Here is a 17,021-nt window from a genome sequence, read left to right on the forward strand (position 1 = left end):
GGAAACAAAAGGAAAAGCCACCAAGGTTTATGCTCATAGCTGTTCTCAAGATAAATACAATTTGTATACAGAGAGTGCGCAAAAACCTCCAAGATGCAATTTCTCTTCTTTCGTCATTTCTTTCACCTAGAAAATCCTCATGCATCAGTGAGGATTCAATCTGTCCTTCTCCGCATATCACTGCAATCAGGCAATGCTCTTGCTGAAGCGGAGTGATATCTACTAGGTGCCCTGTGTCAGGGGACATCTTCAGACACAACCCTATCTAAAGAAAACTAGCACCAGCTCAGAGTCGGGCCAACCGCTATCATTACAATATGCAAAGAAGCCTCCAAAACGGTTTTTCTAAGTTAATGCTTAGGCAGAAACAGAGCTGAGATTTATGCCCACAAATATCAAATTCAAAATTATGGTTCCCATGACAGTCATAACTTACCCTCAAGCACACAGGTAGTATTTTTAGTTGTTAGGTTATAGTGGGAATGCTGCAGCCGAAAATATACGTGTGATATGTTCAGATTGCAGCTAATACAAGACTGGTTAATGGAGATTTCCTTTACTCTAAAGTTGTTTATCTTTACATGTAAGCTGATTCACTGCAGTGTGATTTTGGCACTTAAAGAAATGTGCGTTTCAAAGTCAAGGGGGTCATAATGACTTGCAAATTTAAATTAGTTAGAGCTTAAAACAGGCAGTGTCTGAGCTCAGCACTCAATGACAGGTAGTGGGAATAAGGTAACCTCAGAGCACATTCAAATATTTAAGTTAAGGAGACTCAGGGAGAAAGACTAGTCTTGTTTATACGGTAGGAAGAAGGCTCAAGGTTAAAATAAACCACACATATTAAATGATATGCATAGAATATGCACGTTATACTTTGTGTCCTAATGATCCAGGTACATGCATACAAGTCTTCCTCTAAATACGTTCACGCATTTACAGTCATTCTTGAAAAACAGTAGAAAGTGGATATGAACATTTAATCTTGAAAACTAGCATGTCATCGTAGGCCTGGGCCTGAAAATGAATTTGGAAGAAGAAACAGGACACAAGACAAAAGGAAGCCTTATATATTTAGCCTTCCCCTTCTGTTTGGGTTCCTCGGGTACCAGTGGCTACTTGGGGAAAATGACACATGACTTGCCTTCAGTGGATGATTAAATTATCTGAGTCCATTGCAGACAGTGCTGTAGAATGTGCCTGAGACACCGCACTTTGGGGCTTTTTATCCTTGTAGAAATGTAGATTTCTGAAACAGTGTTTGGATATCCAAATTCTTCTTTGTCCATAAATACTACATGATCATACATGCAAAGATATCAAACTAGGCTCACACACAGACATCGCAGGGGTTTTTTTCTTCACTCAGCGTTTGAACTATGTGAACACACTGAGCTCTGGAAGGGAACGAGAAGAGATCACTCGGGAGTGATAGAAAGATCTGGAATATTTTAAATGGACAGGAAGCATGGAGGGGGTAACTTAAAACTAGCATTTTCATTGGTCTTCCCTTCAGCTGTGAACACCCAGTTATCAAAATCTTGGGTTTCAGAAAATAAACATTTGTTTAAAATGAACCAGACTTCTGAGATCGGATCCATAAGGTAAACTAATCAAATCACATGCACGCACCTGTTTTCCAAAGTTTCATTAGATGAAAGGCATATTTTAAGGCAGTGGTTCTCAAAGTGTGGTTCAGCATCACCTTGGAACGTATTAGAAATGCAAATTTCTCCAGCCTCTTCCTGCATCTACTGTGAAACATAGGAGAGAATACCATCAGTAGAAAAACGTGTTTGATACAGAAGACAGACTGGATGGACACTGAAAGCAATAATAACAAGAGAAAACTGCACATCTTATCACAGGCAGGAGAAAAAGTCTGCTAGGGTAGCAGCAGTTCAGGGAAAGGATTATCTTATCAAAGGAAAGTGGTGGGAGTGGGGTTTGGGAATGGGGGAGGAGTGTGGGGAGTCTGTGTTGATTAATCCAGTGGCTGCCTTGGCACACCCGGGCAGGGCTGACCACTCTCCTGTGTCCTTCCCTCAACCCACTGTTGCCAAGCAGCAGGCAGTGGTGGCCTTTACCAGTTATAGCGGAGGGTTTGGGTCGTACCAGTAAAGCAGCGCTGGGCCCCAGCTGGTTACTAATGGGAAAGATAAGTGCCCCACACCAAGGACAGGCGGCTGCCTCTCCCTAACAATCATCATTGACAAGACAAGGTCACCTCTACAGGTAGGCAAGCAGGGATTCTTAAAGAACAAGAATTAGAATCACTTGAAGAAAACCAACACCATGAGAGGAGAACCAAACTCCATAAGCAGAGGACCTAATAAAAATAGTAGAAATGAGCTAACAGAGCAATCAGAAGAGAATTTCAGACTCAGTTGTGTTAATCAGGGATGGCAAACTGCTTTGCTTAATAGAAAATCCAACTGAATCTTAGAGGTTTCTTTTTTTGTCATACAGAGAGTAGGATGGAGGGGGTAGCCCGAGGCTAATGTAGCTATTCGGTGATGCCTTCAAGGATGTGTGACCTTTCCGTCTTTCTTCTTTGCCACCTTAAAGAGTGGCTTTAGGGCTTCCCTGGTGACGCAGTGGTTGAGAGTCCACCTGCCGATGCAGGGGACGCAGGTTCGTGCCCCGGTCGGGGAAGATCCCACATGCCGCGGAGCGGCTGGGCCGGTGAGCCATGGCCGCTGAGCCTGCATGTCCAGAGCCTGTGCTCCGCAACAGGAGAGGCCACAGCAGTGAGAGGCCCGCGTACCGCAAAAAAAAAAAAAAGAGTGGCTTTAGTCCTAATGGTCACAAGACAGCTGCTGGGACCCCAGACCACACAGCTGCATCCAATGAATGAAAAAGAAGGAAGTAAAGAAGACAGCACCAACAAACTTGGCCAGAATTATATTTCATAACCTCAGCCAGGTGCAAGGTTTTATAAATTACAACACCTAGAATAGAGAGAGGCAAGGTTGTAAACCTACAGAGTACCTGCCACATGAGTGTAATTATTATATTTGGAAAGATTTAAGAAGATATTGCATCTGTGAAAATTTTATATGTAATTGACAAAACTAAAAACCCAGTCAATGGACTGAATAGCAGAACAGACAGAGCCAAGGAGTAAATTAGTGAGTTAGGAAATCAAAGGGAAGAATGTTAGAAAAATTCCCAGAGCTGAAGTCTTTAGAAAGACTCTGAATTTCAAGCAGGAAAATTGAAAACTATTCTTGGAGGAATTTCAGAACACCAAATATCAAATGAAAAAAAAAATCAGAAAAGCTTCTAAAGATACAAAGCAGGTTGCTTATTCATGTTAGCTGAGAATAAGTCCCCTCCATTGTCTGTCCCTCTGCTCTGCAATCACAAGTTAGCAACACAGCCCCCAAATCCAGGACTACATGGGTTGATTAAAGATTTCCACCTTCAAGCAGATGGCTGCAATAGTACGGTTAATACCTAGATACTACGTGAGCTTTGCATAGGATAGGAAACAAAGAGCAAGTGAACCCTTTCGCTGATCTCTATCATGCGGTCTTTCCTTTACTGAGTCAAAAACATAAAATTATGACATGAACCAGAGAGAGGTAGGAAGCTCTATGTTTAGCAGACATTAAAGCAAACAAAAGTACACAACATGGCGGGGAAAAGACGGCAATAAAAAGCTGTAAAAGATTTGTAACAGACTAAAAGAAATTAGATATTGCAATATTAATATTAGAAATAATAAAATGTAAAGAAGCATTTGCTGACTTTAAAAAGGAACACATTTTTATATTTATAAAAGATACAAACCACAAGGAATATATAACAGTAGTAAACTTTTGTGTACTTATAAACACAACTGTGAAACATATAAAGCAAGAGCTGATAGTAAAATAAGAAATGTGAGATTTTGATATATCTCTCTAAGAAATAGACCAAGTAGACCCAAAAGAAGGTAATAAAGTTGATCTAATTTATATTAGTTCTCATTCTCTCTCTCTCTCTCATTCTCACTCCATTTCTCCCTCTTACTCTCACAATATCAATAAAAGCAAATACACTGGAAAGGCCAATAAAATAAGCAAACTTTGGAGAAGAAAATAAAAGACACAAAATAAACAGCATTAGAATGTAGCATGCCTTGCATATAGACAGGATTTTTTTTTTATTATGAGAAGATAAAGTATAATTTTGCTCCAATAAACCTAAAAATCTAGATCTCATAGATGATTTCTAAGGGAAAAAACTGACTCAGAACTACACTGAAAACCTTAAAATATCAAAAACTGTAAGGAAATTGTAAGATTAAAAAAAAAACCCTAAAGTATACCAGAACTAGGATGATTTTAAGGCAAGAAAAGAATAGATCAAGAAAAGAATAGTTCATTTCTACACCACATAAACCAGTCTAGAGTGTAAGAAAAAATATGAAAAAGCTGGCAGCTAATTTTGACACCAAAGCTAGAAAACACAATACAAATTAAAATGCAGGCTAATGTCACTTGATGAACAGGCCAGAGCAGAGGGAACCTTCCAGCTTTTGTCATTGGTCTGGATTTGGCAAAGGCTAAGACATAGAACGTGTGACTTGGGGAGCGAGTGAAGCATGAAAGGAACTTCTGGGGATATGAACCTGGGCAGTTTATCCTCCTGTGTTCCCAACGCTGATTTTCTAGCAAAATGAAAATAATTCATAATAATAGTGACGATGATAACTCCTCAAGTTTGGAGGTCATTACCCGTCCTCACAGAGTCATACGTGAATGTTGGGCCCCTAACAAAGAAGGAATTGTCCAAACACAAATATGTCTTTCCATTAAGCAGGCAGATTCAGACCTTGGACTCAACCTAGAGTCCATATTACAGCAAATCATTTGCACATGTCTGTGAGTCGGGGATGTGCCTAGGAAGGAGTGATGACAGTCTTCTCTGGGATGCATCACCTAGTTGGGCTCGTCCAGTGACATTCTAGGCCTCCAGGTATGGCCTCAGAGCTGGGAGTTGTCCTGGCAGGGCTGCAGCACACAGCAGCTGCCTGCAGAACAGATTCAGAGAACAGCTGTTTGTCTCAGAGAGCGGCAGATAGGAAGAACCCTCTGCCTGCCGCCAAAGTCAGCTGGGATATCTGCTATCCTTGCAGATATCAGGTCTCTATTAAATATGTAAGTTAAGGGCTAAAATGAAAACTGAAACGAACCCACAATGTTTTGGAACAGTCTTCAAACATTCCAGTCGTAGCCGTGCTTGTTCTAATACAGCTAGCCATCTTCTGAGGCTCAAAAGGAATTTCCTCCGAGCAGGAAAAGTCTGAAAGGGAGTTCGTCAAAGATCCTTGGGGACAACTCTGTTTGCTAGCAGGAAAGGAAAGTTCAAGATGCCTGAGAGACCACACTGATGAAAAAATACTCTCACCTGTCAGGGCAAGGGGAGGTCATCTTGCGTCGCAGTTTGAGTTAAAACTCCTGCTCAAAACTCAAAGAGCAAGAGGACCATTAAAGACATCACCTTGCGCAGCAAGAACCCAAGAACACACATCCACACACAGAATTCACTGCACGCGTGTGCATGTATGTTAGCGCAGGCGTGATGTCCAAAATAGTTCACTGCTATCACGGCATAGGATGATCACGGCATAGGATGACCACGCCTCCTGGTTTGTCTGGAACAAAAGGGGCTTCCTGGGACATGGGCCTTTCAGTGCTAAAACTGGGACTGGCCATGGTGGGGTTAGATCACCCTGTGTCAGGGCGCTAACCACCCGGAACAGATGCCTGCTCTACACAACCCATGTGGCCTTACTGGTACCATATCTGACTTCTCATCCTCAGGGTCTGAGGATCTGAGCTCTGGGCAACGTGCAGTCCTGTGTTCAGTTCCCCAGACGTCTCATGCTTTCTCTTGCCTCCGGGCCTTTGCACAAACTCTTCCCTCCACCTAGAAAATCCCTGTAACTTCCTGCAAGAAGACTTCGTCACCCTTCAAAAACGGAATGGGTCCATCTCTGAAGATTTTCCCTAGGACTCTAGACTTTCTCCTATATTCAGAAGGTGAGGGAAAAGGGGAAGCAGAAAGAATTCCACGGAAGCAAGTTTGCTCCTCTCAGTTCACTCATCAACGAGGAAGCATCGGTGAACGTCTCTCCAAATGCCCACTCCCCAAATTCTGAATCAAAATCTCTTCATCACAGTCGGTAACCTTCCCCAGGGGCTTCTGTTCCTGCTGCCAGGGCCTGAGGCAGGGTGGAAAAGCATCTGAACCTGTGATTTGAGGACCAATAATGAAGACCCGCTGTTTCTGTGGGTCTGGGCTGCAGGCCTGCTCATGAGAAAAATCGTTTTCATTCAGATTAGATTAGGTCACATTGTCTCTGAGCAAACAGTTGGCGTATGTCCTTGAGAGATGTAGTCAGTTATGGAGGCTCCAGTGACCAGAGCCCTCCCAGGTCGGCGGACTGAGCCAGACCTGGAAGGACTTGGTGGCCCCTCCCCTGCTCCTAAGGCCCCGCCCTCCCAAGGCCAACTAGAGTCTGCAGGCCCCGGGGAAGAAGCAGAGGTGAACACTGGCCTTCTGGGGAAGGGCGCAGACGCAGATGTTCCTGCAGCCACAGGAAGAAGGTGGGGGTGTGACCTGAAGATAGAACCAGGTCAGGGTTGGGGGAAGGCCCACGGGGACTGGATCAATTAGGGTCCCAGCAGGAAACAAATGGCCCACGCAGAGAAGGGAAATTCAGGAGAGTTTAATAAAAGGTCTGTTTACAAAGGTGTGGGCAGGGCATAGGGAAACCAGAGATTAGTGCGACTCCCTGGGCTGGCCAGGCAGGTGTTACCACCCTTGGGTGAAGGGAGGGTGCGGTTACCAGAACGCAGAGACAGAGTGCTGAGTGAAGGGAGACAGCCACGCGACAGGGGGTGACACCAGACACCTGGTCGCACAAAGCAGAGAGGAGAAACGCAGGGAAGGTCTGCGGGGCAAACCGAAGGTGTCTGGCACGTGGACACACAGGGTGAAAGCCTGGGTCTGCGGTCCTTTCCTTCAAAGGTACAGAGAAAGTTGCAAACTACTTAGAACTTGAATCTTGGTCCTTTTCTTAAAATTTTATTTATTTATTTTTCCCATGGGGCACACGGGCCATCCCAGTTCCCCAGCCAGGGATCGAACCCGTGCCCCCTGCACTGGGAGTGTGGAGTCTTAACCACTGGACCACCAGGGCAGTCCAGAATCTTGGTACTTTTAATCTCTGTTAAAAAGCATCAGAGAGACCGCCAAGGTGAATATCCTGGCTCTACCGGGAACTAACCGTGTCACCCGCGGCAAGTTCTCCCCCTCTCTAAGACCTGGCTCACCCACCTATCCATAAGCACAATAATAATACTTATTCAAGACTGGATGAGATTCAGCAAAGCATCCCCCATAGTGAACGGTGCTTAATCAATGTTAACGCTAATTTTCCGGTTATCGCTGTGACTGTGTTTTGATAAATATTCCATACGCTGTGTCATCTGATGTTTTCCTCTCGAAAAGGCTAAAGGGCCAAGGGAACAAGGAGGAAAGTAACAGAGGCTTCTCTGTCCCGTTCCCTCTGGCACCAAGAGAAAGAGGAGTGGCTGGGTCACCGGTTGTGCTAAGACACAGAGGCCATCGAGGCAGGCGAGAGGCCCAGAATGTCAGGCACCAGAGGGGATATTTGCAGAGGCATCATAAGGCCCAGCTTTCCAACTGGCTCTCATAGGTTCAAGCACCCACCCCCAGGAAAGGACTGGGAGGCTCACGCACCCCTGTTATACTTAAAAAGGGAAATAGACCAGAGAAATGAAATTGAATTTATGTACAACAATCTATGCATTACACAATGACATGAAAACTCTACAGCAATTCAGTGGTGATCTTAGCACATGTCTGGGAGAGCAAAGAAGACAGGAAGCTTGTGACAACAAAAAGTCACCGTCTGCACGAACTTTCTTTTATGTAACCACTTGGGAGAAATGTCATTTCACTGTTCCCTATAGTTTGGAAGCATAGGATTTTCTCCTCTATATCCCACCTTAAGTATAATCTTTTAGGACCTACTGTATAGCACAGGGAACTCTACTCGATACTCTGTAATGACCTATGCAGGAAAAGACTCTAAAAAAGTGTGGATATATGTACACGTATAACGGATTCACTTTGCTGTACACCTGAAACTAACACAACATTGTAAATCAACTATACTCCAATCAAAATTTTTTTTTAAAGTATAATCTTTTACAGTAAAACTTCCTGTTTTGACAAACTGATGTAGCTAAGTTGAAAACAGAGAATGAGTACTGGGCAGTTGCTAGCATTCTGTGGGTCCCTGGATCACTCCGTTCAGCGTCAGAGAACAATGCAGGTGCAGAGAAAGCAGAACAGAATTTCTGCCAGGAGATTAAGAATGAACTGGGAGCACACAAAGGACTAACACCAAGGACATGCGTGACGTGAGCCCTGGGCTTAACATTTCAGTCTTTGATATCTTAACTGTTTTGATTCCAGAAACTTAAGCGGACATTGGTAAGTTGTATGCTCTTTTTTTTTTTTTGGATCGTTGGTTTTGGAGTTTTGGCTTCTTTAAAAGCAGCTTCATTGAAATATAATTCACAAAGCAAACAATTCACCCATTTAAAGTGTACAATTCAGTGGTTTTTAGTATTTTCACAGGTATGTGCAACCATCCCCGTTGTCAATTACATTGTCATCACCTCAAAAAAAAAAAATCCCATCCCCTTTAAATATCACTACTTTGCCTCCGCAACTACACCTTTCCCCAGCCATAGACAACCACGGGTCTATATTCTGTCTATACGAATTTACCTGTTCTGGCCATTTCATATAAGTGGAACAATATAACATGAGCTCTATTGCGACTGTCTTCTTTCACTTAGCATAATGTTTTCAAGTTTATCTATGTTGTGGCGTGTATCAGTGCTTCACTCCTTTCTATGGCAGGATAATATTCCATTAAATGGAGATACCACATTGTGTTTACCTATTCATCAGTTAATGGACATTTGGGTTGTTTCCACATTTTGGCTGAGATGAATAGTACTGCTATAAACATTCATGTATGAGTTTTATTATGGATATATGTCTTCATTTCTTTTGGGTAGATTTCTAGGAGTGGAATTGCTGGGTCATATGGTGACTCTATGCTTAGCTATTTGAGAAACAACCAGACTGTTTTCCAAAGTGGCTGCACCATTTTACATTTCTATGACTCCTTCGTTTTTTCTACCACTCTTAGAATGGTTACAATGGTAATCAACCTAACAGCTAAGTGAAAGTACAAAATACTGGGCTGGTGTCTATGCCAGTCACATCCACAGACAATTCTTCTCCGGAATGAAGATTCTATTCTCACTTCCCCACCCATCCCCATTGACCAGCGAGTCACTGTGAATCTTATGAAGATTCAAATAAGAACTGTGTCGTCCTTTGTGGTATCTCTGTGAGATGAATTCATCTTATTTACTTTATTTTCAAAAAAACAAGTGAGGGGGCTTCCCTGGCGGCACAGTGGTTAAGAATCCGCCTGCCAATGCAGGGGACACGGGTTTGAGCCCTGGTCTGGGAAGATCTCATGTGCTGCGGAGCAATTAAGCCCATACGCCACAACTACCGAGCCTGCGCTCTAGAGCCCGCGAGCCACAAGTACTGAACCCTCGTGCCACAACTACTGAAGCCCGTGTGCCTAGAGCCTGTGCTCCTCAACAAGACAAGCCACCACAATGAGAAGCCTGAGCACCACAACAAAGAGTAGCCCCTGCTCACCGCAGCTAGAGAAAGCCCGCATGCAGCAACGAAGACCCAATGCAGCCAAAAATAAAATAAACAAATAAATTTATTTTTAAAAAAAACAAGTGAGATAGGCGGGAAGGGCGTGACTATCTCCACTAAACTAATCAGGAAACAAAAAGAGGGGAACATTTATAACCTGCCCTAAGACACGTTTCAGTGATGATGCCAGGGATAGTATCACATATTTCAATCTCTTCCCTCCAGTAGGAAAGACGATATTAACATAAATCATAGCAATGCAAGATGTATGTGCTACCAGTCAAATGGGTGACAAGAGCCAAAATGTAATAAGAGTTTGTAAAAAGTGACAGCAGTTGGAAGTGTATTGGGGAAAAAGGAGGAAGATACAAGGAAGATTTCCTGGAGGAGAAGAGAAGGTGGTACTGAACTGGGCCTTGGAGCACACATAGGAGTTTGAATGTGTTAAGGTTGATTGAAGACACTGCTGGCTTACATAGCAGCAAGATCCACAACTTGGAAAATAAAAGCAGAGTCAGGGAACGTTGGGTAGTCCAGTTTGAGTGGAAAATATTCCCTCATGTTTAGTTGAGCAGTAATGGGCAATGGGTTTGAATACAGATATCAGTAAAAGAATCTGGTCTCTATTCAGTGGGCGGTTGAGAAAAATCAGCAAATTTTTCTGAAAGGATTTTCGTCATCAATGTGGTGCTTTAATGACACTATTATGGCAGTACCATATGGGAAAAAAAGTAAAAGGATTGGTAATGGGAGTAGAAAAGCTAGTTAAAAGACGATCGAAACAGACCAAGTGTAAGATAACGAATGTCTATATCAGAGGTTCTCAACCAGGAGGTGTTTTGTTCCCCAGGAGATATCTGCAATGTCTGGGGACACTTTTGGTTGTCACACAGTGTGGAGCACTCTGGCTTCCATTGGGTGGGGACCACGGGTGCAGCTGAACATCGTACAATGCACAGAACACCCTACAACAAAGAGCCATCTCTCCCACAATACCAGTGGTGACAAGGCTGAGAAAACCTGGTCTGAATCAAGGTAGGGGCAGTGAAAATAGAAGCAAATGACAGATAACAGAATTATTTTCATGGAAGACGTTATAGGATTTGATGATGAACTGAGTCTGGAGGCAACAGAGAGGGAGCAGGTGGTTTGTAACTTCATGATTGACAAAATTATAATAGCAAAATCAAAAATGATTTAAGAGGAAATTCCCTGGCAGTCCAGTGGTCAGAACTCCATTCTTTCACTGTGGAGGCCCAGGTTCCAGCCCTGGCTGGGGAACTAAGATCCCACAAGCCACATGGCCAAAAGAAATGTTTTAAGAAATTCATAGGAGAAATGTAAGACTGGTCACTATAAATCTCTCAGAGGAAAACATAGGAAGAACACTCTTTGATATAAATCACAGCAGATCTTTTTTGATCCACCTCCTAGAGTAATGGAAATAAAAACAAAAATAAACAAATGGAACCTAATGAAATCTCAAAGCTTTTGCACAGCAAAGGAAACCATAAACAAGACGAAAAGAGGGAGAAAATATTTGCAAACGAATCAACCGACAAAGGATTAATCTCCTAAATATATAAACAGCTCATGCAGCTCAATATTAAAGAAACAAACAACGCAATCCAAAAATGGGCAGAAGACCTAAATAGACATTTCTCCAAAGAAAACATACAGATGGCCAAGAAGCATATGATAAGCTGCTCAACATCACTAATTATTAGAGAAATGCAAATCAAAACTGCAATGAGGTTTCACCTCACACCAGTTAGAATGGGCATCATCAGAAAATCTACAAACAACAAATGCTGGAGAGGGTGTGGAGAAACGGGAACCCTCTTGCACTGTTGGTGGGGATGTAAATTGATACAGCCACTATGGAGAACAGTATGGAGGTTCCTTAAAAAACTAAAAATAGAATTACCATATGACCCAGCAATTCCACTACTGGGCATATACCCAGAGAAAACCATAATGCAAAAAGACACATGCACCCCAGTGTTCATTGCAGCGCTATTTACAATAGCCAGGTCTTGGAACTAACCTAAATGCCCATTGACAGATGAATGGATAAAGAAGATGTGGTACATATATACAATGGAATATTACTCAGCCATAAAAATGAACGAAATTGAGTCATTTGTTGAGACGTGGATGGATCTAGAGACTGTCATGCAGAGTGAAGTAAGTCAGAAAGAGAAATACAAATATCACATACACATGTATGTGGAACCTAGAAAAATGGTACAGATGAACCAGTTTGCAGGGCAGAAGTTGAGACACAGATGTAGAGAACAAACATACGGACACAAAGGGGGGGAAACCACGGTGGGGTGAGGATGGTGGTGTGCTGAATTGGGCGATTGGGATTGACATGTATACACTGATGTATATAAAATTGATGACTAATAAGAACCTGCAGTATAAACAAACAAACAAACAAACAACTAATACTAAACTTTCTTTGGGTTATTTGTATGGAAATATGTTAATATAAATGTTTCAGACATTACATGAAATTTCTAAAAATCTTATATGTTCTGGTATAATGTTATAAGTCATAATTCTAGTTATTACTCTAAAATGTATATCTCAGAAATAACTAAAAAAAAAAGAGAAATTCATAGGAGAAAGGAAGAGTGTATTGAATACGTTTTTATCTTCTCAGTACACCTTTCTTTGGAAACAACCTCCTTCTCAAACTGTAATGTGATTTGGGTGGGGAAGATCACACCCTCAACCCAGTCCAAGTGGTACTTTCCTGACCTAAGTCTAGCCAATCAGAATCCACCACAGACTCGGTCTTCCCAATGGGTCTCCAGGTGGGCATGTGACCCGAGCAGACCAATCAGAGCTCTTCCCGGAATTCTACACATCACACCTGAAGCCAGAATTAAATTAAACAAAGGCAAGCAGAGCAGAGCAAGGAGAGAGATAAGACACAGAGACAAAAGCAGAATTTAGGTGATATTATTCAAGCTCCTGGATCTGAGTGTGCCTGAAATACGAGATTTAGATTTCCCAGTTCGATTAAGCCAATACATTTCCTATTTGGCTTCAGCTAGTTTGAGTTGGATTCTTATTACATCCAATAGAAAACAGCTAATAACAAAAGGATGAGATTAGTTTTCAATGTGTTACCAGATGGAAAATTCATTAATTAGGTTATAAGTGGGGGAGCAGCTAGAATTTAAAGGACTAGGTTAGGTTTAGGAGCTATATTCTGGAAACTATTTCTTTACAGGTGACACTTAGATGCCAGAATGGTTATGATCCTTTCGAAATAGGCCAAAGGAAAGAAATAAGACTTGGCATTTATTTTATAATTTATAATAAAATAAAAGGAATTTGAGTTACTATTTAAGAAGTCTAAATTATTAAATGGTGGTCATTCAGAAACAGTAATCCTAGTAAAAATATTGGAAACAAGTAACCTGTGAGTTATTTTTAACTATTTGTAGTTTCACCACATGAGGAATAGCTTTGAGTTTGTTTGATTCTGGCCTATCAGTGTGGTAATCATTCGCCTATTTGCTCTTAGATCTCTTTCCTCTGTGTCCCTTGCTCTGTTTGTACCACAGAGGGTTGATTTCTGCAAAACACACTGCCCAGGTTCTTTGCCAGTTGGCTTCTGGTCAATTTGGCCAGTAAGAGTCATTGGCAGGAGTGTGGGGTATGGCAGGTGGGGAGAAGCCAGAGTTCACCTCCCCTTCTTTCCCTGCTTTGGCCAGTATTTCTGGCAGCGGCTGTGCCTCTTCCACGGCCCCGGCTTCCCCCAGGCAGCTCAACCTTGGTGGCCCCCATTCTTGCCAAGCCACCCTCTCTCTTCTTCCCTCCAGCCCTGGAGCTGCTGGCAACTTCTCGCCGTTACTAATCTCTGGCCTCACCATTTGCCATGTGCCCTTTAACTCTTCCGACACCCTTGTAACCAGTACCCCATGTTAAATCCTTTCTATTAAACTGCCTTTGGGTTCTCTTTTCCTGACTGTACTCTGACCCTTCATTGCCTAGTATTTTAGTCGGTTCAGGCTGCTACAACAAAAATACCATAGACTGAGTAGCTTAAATGACAAACATTTCTTTCTTGCAGTTTCTGGAGGCTGTTAAGTCTGAGATCAAAGTGCCAGCGTGGTCAGGTTCCTGGTGAGGGCCCTCTTCCTGGTTTATAGGCAGTTGCCTTCTTGCTGTGTCCTCACCTGGTGGAGAGAGACATCCTGTCTCTCTTGTGTTTCTTATAAGACCACTAATCCCATTAATGGGGGCTCCACCCTCCTGGCCTATTTAACTCCAAAGGCCCCACTTCCAAATACCATCACCCTGGGGATTAGGGCTTCATTATGTGAATTTGGGGCAGGAGACGCAACATTCTGTCCATAGCACTTAGTTTCCAATTCAAATCACCAGAACTGGGGTGTGAATGGGGGGGAACAAAAGGAGCCCATTGGCATTTTTTTTTTTTTTTTTTTTTTTTGCGGTACGCAGGTCTCTCACTGCTGTGGCCTCTCCCGTTGCGGAGCACAGGCTCCGGATGCGCAGGCTCAGCGGCCATGGCTCACGGGCCCAGCCGCTCCGCGGCATGTGGGATCTTCCTAGACTGGGGCATGAACCTGTGTCCCCTGCATCGGCAGGCAGACTCCCCACCACTGCGCCACCAGGGAAGCCCCCCATTGGCAATTTTTGACTTCAGTTACATAAGATGTACAAAACTATTGTGTTGCTGATGATGGATATAAAATATAGTTCATAAAGAGCATGAAATGTAAAGTCATATACGAACAAGATAAAAATGTGAAATGGCAGAGACCTAAGTTTCAGAGTTCAGAGGAAGGAGCGAGGGATGGGAATCGCAGCATCAAGAGAAGGCTGAGTGGAGGGGGGAAGACCAGGGCTGCTCTCCAGAGAGAGGATGGACCGCAGGGTGGTGGACTGCAGAGCCACAGACAGTGTCTTGCAGGGAAAGGATGGAGCACTGCCAAGCAGCAGGAATGAGCACGGTGTTTTCATGGCCGGAGGCACTGACGGGTAAATTGGTTCAAATAAGCAAGGAAAGGTCACAGCGCAGAGGGTCTTCAACAGCAGCCGTGCACTGTGGGGTCTGAGGGGTCTGGCCCAGGAAAACTGACGGAGCGACGGTGTCCTTTTGATCAAGGCTGTAGCCCCTTTTTCATCTAGCTAATGGAACACAGAACAAAGATTCCGGAAGCTGGCTTTTATTCCCACTTCCTGACCCACTGTATAACCTTGAAATCTCAGACTTTAGGTCTCAGTTGCCTAATTGCAGAGGAGTCAGTAAGATGTAAGAGTCATCCAAAAATTAAGATTTCCGTTGTTTTTAGGATGGCAAAGTATTTCTCAGATATTTACTCTGCACCTAACCTTGTGCTAAACCTAAGATTACGAGGTCAGATTTATTTTTTTCCGATGCCAAATGTACTCCTTCATAGTAAAGAAAGTGACTCGATGTTGTGTAACAGTAACCAGAAAGAAAGGGGTTTTCCCCAGCACCAAATTCTGAATGGAGTGGTCGCTCTGACCTTAAAAAAAACCAGACTGGAAGAAATGAAGCAATGCTTTAACATAGTCTATTACTTGCTTTTGAAAAGTGAAAGTACACATAAACCCAAGAAATAGCATGTCATTCAAAATCTGATGTTTTTCTGAGAATGAAAATGGAAAGAGACATTAACGCAAAGATTAAAAATTATCTTGGAATTTATAAGTGAGTTAACTTGACAGGTGGCTGATGAAATAAAATTCTACATCCCAATTTATATTAAGGTGAATTTGTTTTGTCGTGTGTTGTTATAATGCCCATTACAAAAGCTAGTAATCATTCTGCTGTTATCTCCACTTTTATTGTGGAGATAGGAAGGACCTGCAGAAGCAAAATCGTAGCTCTTATCCAGTACCAGGAAGGAATTGCAAATCAGAACAAACAAAAGACTTAATTATAGCCTTGATGTGAAAGCAGGAATAGCACACGTGGAACCGAAATCTCACCCGAGGCAAATTATTTAAAAGGTGGGGAGGAAGGAATTAAAGAAGTGAACTGCAATTTTAGCTTTTGGAAGAAGAAATCAAACTTCACGTCTAACCTCCTGTAAACTGATACTGGCAAAAAAAAATTGATTGGCACTTTGAGTCTTTCAAAGGATTTTCCACCGATTTTGAGTTTGTTTTGTTAACTTCCCCCCAAAACAGTATTTCAGTGCTGATAATAAAAGGATTACGCTAGCTATCGTCAATATAACTTTATGAAATAAAGACAAATGTGACTTAAGCACAGTTTACAAAACTGTGTAATTTCACTTATGACTTAAGCTGGGAGTAAAGGGCTCTCAATAGAAATAAGTCTCTTAACAGAAGGCAAGTCAAAACTTACCAGAGTCCCACAGTTGTGTCCTTTGGAAAAACGAGCAGGCCAGGGGGTGAGGAAACAGGAGTCCACAGGCCGGTTCCAGTTCTGAATAACGACAGGGCACAGCAGCCATGCCTGCTTAGTTGTGGCACCTGTACACGATGAGGGTTCCGGGCACTGTCCCGAGTTTAACGTGATTTTCAGCTAACCCTTAATTGTTAAGGCATTACAGCTGCTGTGTCATCCCTGCTAGAATTGCTCTATAGGCTCTTTTCAGCACCTGTTTTGCATTTACTGTTAGTATAAAGAGACAACACAAATGTAAAATGAGACTACTACTTCTGAAAGCCGCATGTATACATTTGTTATCAAACATTTTTAACCACACACACACAAGGGGAATGATCTCTTAATGCTGTATAGATGAGACAAGCTCTTTGAGTTGGGAGGGTCAAAAATTGTAAAAACGCAACAGGAACAGCTACAGAGAAACTCATGCGTCGGTCCGTGAGCAATTTCATAAAAACCTTGAAAAGAGAAAGAAAGCATCATTTTCCCCGTGGGCACTTCTCTGCTGGGGAAGAGGATTTGTCTCCATGACCACTGTACACCCCTACACCTCCTAAAAAGCCTGCACCCCAACGTTACTTAGGTGGCCAGACCTGCTGCCGGCCCGACCTCAAGGCTCACGAAAAGGCTGCAGCAGGGAAGCTGGGAAGTCCCGGCAGCCGGGGGCCTGGAAGCAGCCGGGAGCCGCTTTCCTGCCCATCTCATCCTAGCCTCAGTCCCAGGTAGGCTGCTTGTGCTGGGAAAGCCCTGGGCAGCCACCTTTTCACATTCCTGCGTTTTCTCTAAAAATGACATTAGTCCTTACGTGAAC

General features: G+C 43.0%; 1 long non-coding RNA gene across 1 annotated transcript in view; it reads right to left on the reverse strand.

The window, feature by feature from the left end:
• Positions 1-1,054: 1,054 nt before the first annotated feature.
• The window catches only part of LOC109549529 (uncharacterized), a 52,050-nt gene continuing 36,083 nt past the window's right edge, over positions 1,055-17,021 (reverse strand). Inside the window, exons 5-6 of the long non-coding RNA XR_012332340.1 lie at positions 1,633-1,754; positions 1,055-1,397 (exon numbers count right to left, since the gene is read on the reverse strand). This is a non-coding gene — a long non-coding RNA (uncharacterized lncRNA). The remainder of the gene's footprint in view (positions 1,398-1,632; positions 1,755-17,021) is intronic.

This window comes from Tursiops truncatus, chromosome 6 (genome assembly GCF_011762595.2).
Source record: "Tursiops truncatus isolate mTurTru1 chromosome 6, mTurTru1.mat.Y, whole genome shotgun sequence".
In the NCBI taxonomy this organism is placed as follows: Eukaryota; Metazoa; Chordata; class Mammalia; order Artiodactyla; family Delphinidae; genus Tursiops; species Tursiops truncatus.